Below are 8802 nucleotides of genomic sequence, written 5' to 3' on the forward strand. Positions count from 1 at the left end.
CTTATACTTAAAACCATCAAATTTTGATTTATGCGATTAAGTCTTTTTATTTAATCGGACACCTAAATGACAAAATTTAATCACGAAAATTTCACAGACATAAATTCACCCAAGATAAAAACAGAAAATAATTTTTAAATATTTTTCTAACTCGTATTCGTGGTCCCAAAACCACTGTTCCGATAAGGGTCTAAATCAGGTTGTTACAAAATGCTGGTCAGGTAATGGAAGTCCGCCAAGGAAGGTATTACCTAAGGATCCTTTGGTGGGGAATCAGGAAAGTTACCATAAAGGTCATCAAACACCTCGTGAGTGTGGTGTTTGAAAAAAGTAAAGACGAGAAGTAAGGATTAGGACTCGCTGATACGGTGAGGTGTTTGGATTACTGTTAAGTAAAGATTTCGACCAATGGAAGGTTTTCTATTATTTGGCACATCCTAGGTCTTCAAATAAGTTTGATTGCACAGACGAAAATATCCCCGATGAACTTGCGTAGCACATTGGCCTTGTATCACGCCACATCCCTTTCAAAACGCGAGATGCCACCTTCATACAGCTTTATGTCGTTCTATTGTTGCTTTGACATCTTGGGAAACTAGTTGTAATAGCCCGTTTTTAGTGAAATCAGAACAGTGGTTTTGGGACCACAAATCCAACGAGTAAATATTTATTTTATTATTATTTTAATGTCTACGGTATGTTAGTAGTGTCGTATAAAAATCTCGTTAAGAAATTTTAATGTTTGCATTCTTAATTTCATGAAAATGATTAAATCTCGCAATAGAGAAACCCCTCATCATCAGCAGAACACGAAATCAATTATAACACAAACAACACAACACTAAAACAAGTAAGAAAAACACTGAAGTTTAAATTTTAGGAACTCATCAACGATTACTCAGAGCCATAGTACCTATACTAGCTTAGCTATTCCCTTATCGCTTGGTTTATTTCCTCCTTCCAGTTCACGAGTTCCACACTTGATTAAGCTAATCTACTATTCTTCACCAACATGCAACTCGATTCCTTCATTTCTCTTACTCTCATTCAGAAACAACCAAAGAGGAAAATAATAGTTGAGAAGAGTTTGGAAGAAGGAAAGAAAAAGATTTTCATTCATCGATTTCCTTCTCCCTTTATATAGCCACTCTCTTATTGATAGTTGATCACTTTCCATGCAAGCACTAACCCAAATTAATATAAAGTATTAGAAACGAGCCTTTATTCCCCAACAAGTCTCTCAAATAACTTGACAATCATCACTAATGCCCAGTTCAGCCCCCAAATTTTCAATTCAGTATAGATAGGATGCCATAGGATCAAATTGAAATATATAAAGTAACTCAGGATCTCTAATCCAATATGGCCAAGTTTTGATCAAAGATTCGAGTGTGACAATCCGAGTATCTGTCCGAGGCTAAGTCAGGTTAATAGGTGATACGAACCAGCCCTGCGAACTACTTTGGTCAAGCTTACCAAGCCGAGCATTGCACTATTGGCAAGCTGATCCTAGCTCGTTTCCAGCTCCCCGAGCTCCGTCTAGCTCAATTCAGCTTGTTACCAGTTTAATTTTGGTTTGACGTAAGTTTATTGAGCTTGATTCGAAATTATTTAATTTCCATGCATTCTAATTTGCTGAAATAATTAAGTTTATTTAGTTAGCTTAAAATAATCAGCTCATTTTAATTTGTCAAATCAGTACATAATTAAATAAAGTTTTAATATGTCTTAGTTTAGGACATGAATTTAATATGTCAAGTTTAGGACAAATTAATTAGCTACTGCTATTTATTTGTTTAAGCCGAATTTAATGGTTGTCCTAGCATTAAACGTGAGTCATAAATATGTCCTTGTCTAGACATGTTATTAATGTGCCGAATTTAATGTGTTTAACATGAATTAATTTGCTTCATGAAATTGGTTTTAGGCACATGAATAAATCAGCATTAAAGAAGCCGAATTCAATGAGTGTTGGAGCTTGGGACGGATTTAATGAGTTGCTGGTTTAATGTCTTGACCGAATTTAATTCATGTTGCTACTTTGTCCAGCCGAATTTATGGTGCATGATTGCTGACTGAATTAATGAGATGTTGGGGTAAGCATGGAACGAATTTAAGGAGCTGTTCAGTATGTTCATGGCAAGAAATAAATTTAATGAGTGTTGGAGCATGAACGGTATTTAAGAGGATGTTGGTGTATGGTCAAGACAAGGCATTAAAGTAAGGTTGCATGCATGGGACGAATTAATGGCAAATGTGAGCATGCATCTTGTATGCATGGACGGCTTAAATAAGTTGTCTAGGAAGCTTGTATGGACAACATTAATAGCTACTGAATTCCCCTTTCCCATATGCCTTTTCGTGGAGACCAATGGACAAAGCATTAAAGGACATGTTGGTTGATATTCCTCCTTTCTTCAAGGCTAAACATTCCACTCTCCAAGAAGCTTTTCAAAGCATTCAAACTTAGTTGCCTACTCATATTCGGGTTTCACATTGTATGTCCATTGGATTTTCTTCATTCATCCGCCCATTGGTGTTCATTCATTCACATCATTTTCCTTAACTATGAAGCTGCCTTTTAAAGAGCCATTAAGCTGAATTTGGACTTATCCAATTAATGGTTTTTGTTCTAGATTTTTCTAGGATATTCATGACCGAATTTTACTTAGTTTTTAAGCATTGTTCTATGTCCATTCAGCTACCTACCTTTAGCTTAAAAATAGTTATTATTTTTATTTATAAAAGGTTGTTGAACTATGATTGTTGTTTCTTGTTAATAAAACTATTTGGTGAGATACTTTTCTCCCTAATTTTGTTGAAGACTTGTTGGTTTATCTAGGAAGCTTAGTGGCGTCAACCTATTTTTCATCTATCCCAAACTTATCATTATTCATAGTGTGGCGTTCGAAACTATAACAAGGTTCCTACTTTGCTAAGTAGTGGGTCGAGGTTTACCTTCTTTCATCTAATCACCTTAAAAGCCTATAAGTAATTAGGTTAATACTCTCTAGTATTGGTTGGTGCTTACTTTTGAGTTCCTTCTTTTCCTTCTTTTATTTACTTTAAACCGAACCCTTAATATTCATATTTTAAACCCTACCTTTGAACCCCTTGAATAGCTTCCGCATTATTTACTTAAAAACATCCGCCTCAGGATGAGTCGAGTCGTATGTGAGATGCCCGATCGTTTACGAAGAAGTATCGTTCGATTTGTTCAAAAGGATGTTTTAAGTAAATAATGCGAAGCTATTCAAGGGTTCAAAGGTAGGTTTAAAATATGAATATTAAGGGTCTTTAAAGTAAATAAAAGAAGGAAAAGAAGGAACTCAAAAGTAAGCACCAACCAATACTAGAGAGTATTAACCTAATTGCTTATAGGCTTTTAAGGTGATTAGATAAAAGAAGGTAAACCTCGACCCACTACTTAGCAAAGTAGGAACCTTGTTATAGTTTCGAACGCCACACTATGAATAATGATAAGTTTGGGATAGATGAAAAATAGGTTGACGCCACTAAGCTTCCTAGATAAACCAACAAGTCTTCAACAAAATTAGGGAGAAAAGTATCTCACCAAATAGTTTCATTAACAAGAAACAATAATCATAGTTCAACAACCTTTTATAAATAAAAATAATAACTATTTTTAAGCTAAAGGTAGGTAGCTGAATGGACATAGAACAATGCTTAAAAACTAAGTAAAATTCGGTCATGAATATCCTAGAAAAATCTAGAACAAAAACCATTAATTGGCTAAGTCCAAATTCGGTTGAATGGTTCTTCAAAAGGTAGCTTCATAGTTAAGGGAAATGATGTGAATGAATGAACACCAATGGGTGGATAAATGAAGAAACTCCAATGGACATACAATGTGAAACCCGAATATGAGTAGACAACTATGTGTGAATGCTTTGAAAAGCTTCTTGGAGAGTGGAACATTCAGCCTTGAAGAAAGGAGGCTTCATGCATGCTTTGGCCGAATGGCCATTTAGAAAATATCAACCAACATGTCCTTTAATGCTTTGTCCATTGGTCTCCACGAAAAGGCATATGGGAAAGGAAAATTCGACAGCTATTAATGTTGTCCATGCAAGCTTCCTAGACAACTCATTTAAGCCGTCCATGCATACAAGATGCATGCTCACATTTTCCATTAATTCGTCCCATGCATGCAACCTTACTTTAATGCCTTGTCTTGACCATACACCAACATCTTCTTAAATGTCGTTCATGCTCCAACACTCATTAAATTCGTTTCTTGCCATGAACATGCTGAACAATTCCTTAAATTCGTTCCATGCTTGCCCCGACATATCATTAATTCGGTCAGCAATCATGCACCATAAATTCGGCTGGACAAAGTAGCAACATGAATTAAATTCGGTCAAGACATTAAACCAGCAGCTCATTAAATCCGTCCCAAGCTCCAACACTCATTGAATTCAGATTCTTTAATGCTGATTCATTCATGTGCCTAAAACCAATTTTATGAAGCAAATTAATTCATGTTAAACACATTAAATTCGACACATTGATAACATGTCTAGACAAGGACATATTTATGACTCACGTTTAATGCTAGGACAACCATTAAATTTGGCTTAAACAAATAAATAGCAGTAGCTAATTAATTTGTCCTAAACTTGACATATTAAATTCATGTCCTAAACTAAGACATATTAAAACTTTATTTAATTATGTACTAATTTGACAAATTAAAATGAGCTGATTATTTTAAGCTAACTAAATAAACTTAATTGTTTCAGCAAATTAGAATGCATGGAAATTAAATAATTTCGAATCAAGCTCAATAAGCTTGCGTCAAACCAAAATTAAACAGGTAACAAGCTGAATTGAGTGGATTTGAGCTCGGGGACTGAAACGAGCTAGGATCAGCTTGCCAACAGTGTAATGCTCGGCTTGGTAAGCTTGACCAAAGTAGTTCGCGGGTCGGGTTCGTATCAATAAGGGTTGTAAAATGTAAACTAGGTAAACGACATGAATATGTTATAATTCTATACCATTGTAATGAATTGTGTTTAAATGTGAATGAAATTGTGGAATTACACAACTGAGTATGCAATTAGAAGAAATTGAGCCCTATAGGTTGAAATGAATAAGTCGGCAAGTAGACTTCAAAAGCGAGTGAAAAATGTGATGTTATAAGTGATATGGGAAAAAGGATTATAATTGAATGTTTTGACATTGGCATGTTTGAAATGTTGTTATCATAAGTAAAATGGATTGACCATATATGTTGTATCTATATTGGGATAATTTGGTGTTTGTTTTTTATACATATAATATGTTTAGATTGATGATGCCAAGCTAGGTAACTCCCAATTGTAAGTAGATGGTTGATATGTGCATATAGGTATACATGTTTACTTTTGGATTGATTTGCTAATGCTTATGTTATATATTTTGGATTATAAATGTACCATTGAGCACTATTGCTCAGCGTGCGTTTTATTTGTTCTGTGTGCAGGTTCAAGTATTCTCAAAGCCTCGGGGAAGTAGAGTTGGCATCTAGACTATGACAAATGACTTAATCGAAGTTTGTATAGTCCTTTTTATTTTGCAAATGGCATGTACTTAGTAAAAATGGTCTAAAATGGCTTGTATATATAAGTATGATAAGAGAGTTTGTTTAAGTTATGTTTTGTATGTGAAAGCATTGGTTAAGGAGTATGTTTGTAAATATTCAAGTGTTGGGAATGATTGACATATGGGTTTAGGGCCAAATTTGGTTGTTTTACTTGTTGGAAATCATTGAAAACATGGGATTTGGGTTCGACCTTTAGTGTTGAAACATTGAAACCTAAATGTCACGACATTGCATTGTTCATCGCAACCTCACATGTTCGATGTCGCGACGTCGGCTTTTTTTTGTTTTGAAATCTTTACAAAATGGTCCTCAGGTTAGGAGGTTGTCTACAGCCTTCAATGTCGCAACATCAAACCCAAGAAGTCGCAACATTAACTTGAAAAGTTTTGAAAACCTTACGTTTTGATCCCTATTCAATCTTAGGATGGTACTAAACTTTCGTAAGCCCGTATAAAACCCAAAAATGATTATGCATCATTTTATTCACTTGTTTTTATTACATTGGAAGGTTTAATAGTTTGTAATTGAATGTAATTTGACCGTAGTTGCTTTGGCAACAAATGTAGCACCTTATAACTTGGATCTGACAATCAGGTTGGGTATGAGGTGTTACAATATATGCATGCATTATTACTTTTATGCATCCTTTTTTTTTTTCACATTCTTTCATATGGTTAATTATAAAGTTCATAAATCTAACAAGCTCAATTAATCAATATGAGTTATCAAATTAAATTAATTAATTTGTCATGAGGTACTAAATTCAAGTAATCAATTTATAAGTTTATGATGTTCTAAATTCTTAGTAATTAACATATCTAATTAGGGAACTTAATAGTTTATTAAATTGATATCATTTTTTGTGACTTTTAAATTGATATATTTAATTCCACCATTTGAATATTATTTTCATTCAATCATTTGATTGAAATAATATATTAATTAACATAATTTTCATTTAATAAATGATAATTAATAGGTTCGCTTATATGAAATAACTATAATTTTACTTTTAGATCATATGTTGTTATAGAGAACTAATTTAATAAAGAACGTATTTTATAACTATGAATGTTGTTATTATAAGTGAAAAATTGTTATAAAAGTTAAAATAAAACATAAAAAATGGTTATTCTAGAAACTTGATTGTTATAACAAAATATTATTATAGTGAATGACTTTTATAGAGATGATTGATTATATATATAATTATAAAATTCTATTTAAAATAGGAAATAAATAAATAACAGTTCCGTATTTACCATATATCATTGTCCTTTTAGGTCTATAACTGCAACACTATCTGCCTTTGCCAAGAATCGTTCATCAGTCAATATGAACAACCGAAGGTTAGTTTTACAATGTTACTTTAAATATCTAATATTGAATTCAAACTATGATTAGGTTTGTAGTATGTTGTTTTAATAGATTAGATTAAGGTATAACATAATAACAAAATTACATGTAAAAAATAATTTTAATAAATCAGATAATTATTACATAGATATTAATACACTTATGATGGAGATGAACAAAAATATTTTATATTAAAAATAGATTTATAAAAATAAATGAATAAATGATTAATAGTTGAGTGGTAACTGGTTTTTTATATGAAATTGTTGATATTATGTTTGATTCTTGGATAATATTTTTCAGTTATTTTATTTAAAGATAAATAAAAGTATGAAAATATAAAAATATCCTTATAATAATATTAATTACTTTTTAAAGTAAAAATATTTTAATAATTTTACAATTAAATTAATGCCAAATTAAGTTGTAACACTAAAAATTAAACACTTTATATATAATATAGATATTGTACATAAAAATTGTAAATATAAGCTTTAACTATTTTTAAACCCATTTGATGATTCATAACAAAAACCAGTTGATGTATTCTCTATAAAAATAAAATATATAAAATGACACTTCTGGTCTACAAATTTTTTTATTCCTTTTAATATTATATTAATTTTAAACATTTCAAGTTAAAATTTGATTACATTTAAAATGATTGGGAATTGTTTTAAAATATTATGATGGGAATTATTTTAAAATATAAAATAAAATAATTTACTTTCAAAAAATTGTATCATAATTTAAATTTTATTTTATCAAATCATATTTTCCATTTAACATTAATTTCAAATTTAATCTTTAAATAACTCTCAGTCTTACTTTTTTTAAATAAAAATCTAAAAATAACGACTTTTAAATATGTGTAATTTTTCTAGATTTTTACTAAAAAAAGTTTTTAGATTAGTTATCATTGTATTATATTTATTTATAGGATTGAGAAATTTAGGATAAGATTGGGTTCACGTGGCATGAATTTTAATTTATTAAAATGCAAAAAGAAATTTTGAAGAAATTAAATCTATGAACTGTTAATTTGACAAAGGAAAAATACAACAAAGTTCGCTATAGCTAAATTTGACCCATATTTCATAGTCTTCTCATCAATTTTCCTTTCTAACTTTTCTGACCAATCATGATTATTTTATTTGAGATGGTAGCTGGATGAATTAATTCTTTTTAATGAGTCAGAATTAACTAACGACTTGCTTTTATTTTGCATATCATAAGTTCAACCAATAGAAGAGTTAATTATTTACTCTCTTTTAATACAGTAGCATTTACCCTTACACTTTTACTGATTTATTTTATGTTTTTTAATAATTATTTGCTTTTAATGGTTTTGCTTACAATTTTTTATATTTGTTTTATATACAAAATATGTATCATTTAATAAAAATATCATGAATATTGTTGTATTAAAAGTTAAGTTATATTTTATCTTAGCTATTTGAAAAATAAATAAATTAATTATTATACATTAGTTAGAGAACAAATTACTTCTTTTTGTTAAAGATTTTATCCATGTGTTGGTTTGATTGAGGAATAATTAGATATTAATATGTGAAGTTTACATGTCCTTATGATGCTTATGATGACGTACAAAGACAAATTTTTAACTATAAAAATGAATGAAATTTTTAATAATATGATTAATTTACTCTTTAATCTAATATATAAAGACTAATTTATTATTTTCTAATAAAAACAAAATATAATTTAACTTCTCTATAATAATTTTACCTGTATAATTTCAATCTTCTAGTGACATATGCTTTTTAATATTTTAAAAATTAAATCGTAATGCTAGAATTTAACTTATATATAATATA

This window comes from Gossypium arboreum, chromosome 9 (assembly GCF_025698485.1).
Source record: "Gossypium arboreum isolate Shixiya-1 chromosome 9, ASM2569848v2, whole genome shotgun sequence".
Taxonomy (NCBI): Eukaryota; Viridiplantae; Streptophyta; class Magnoliopsida; order Malvales; family Malvaceae; genus Gossypium; species Gossypium arboreum.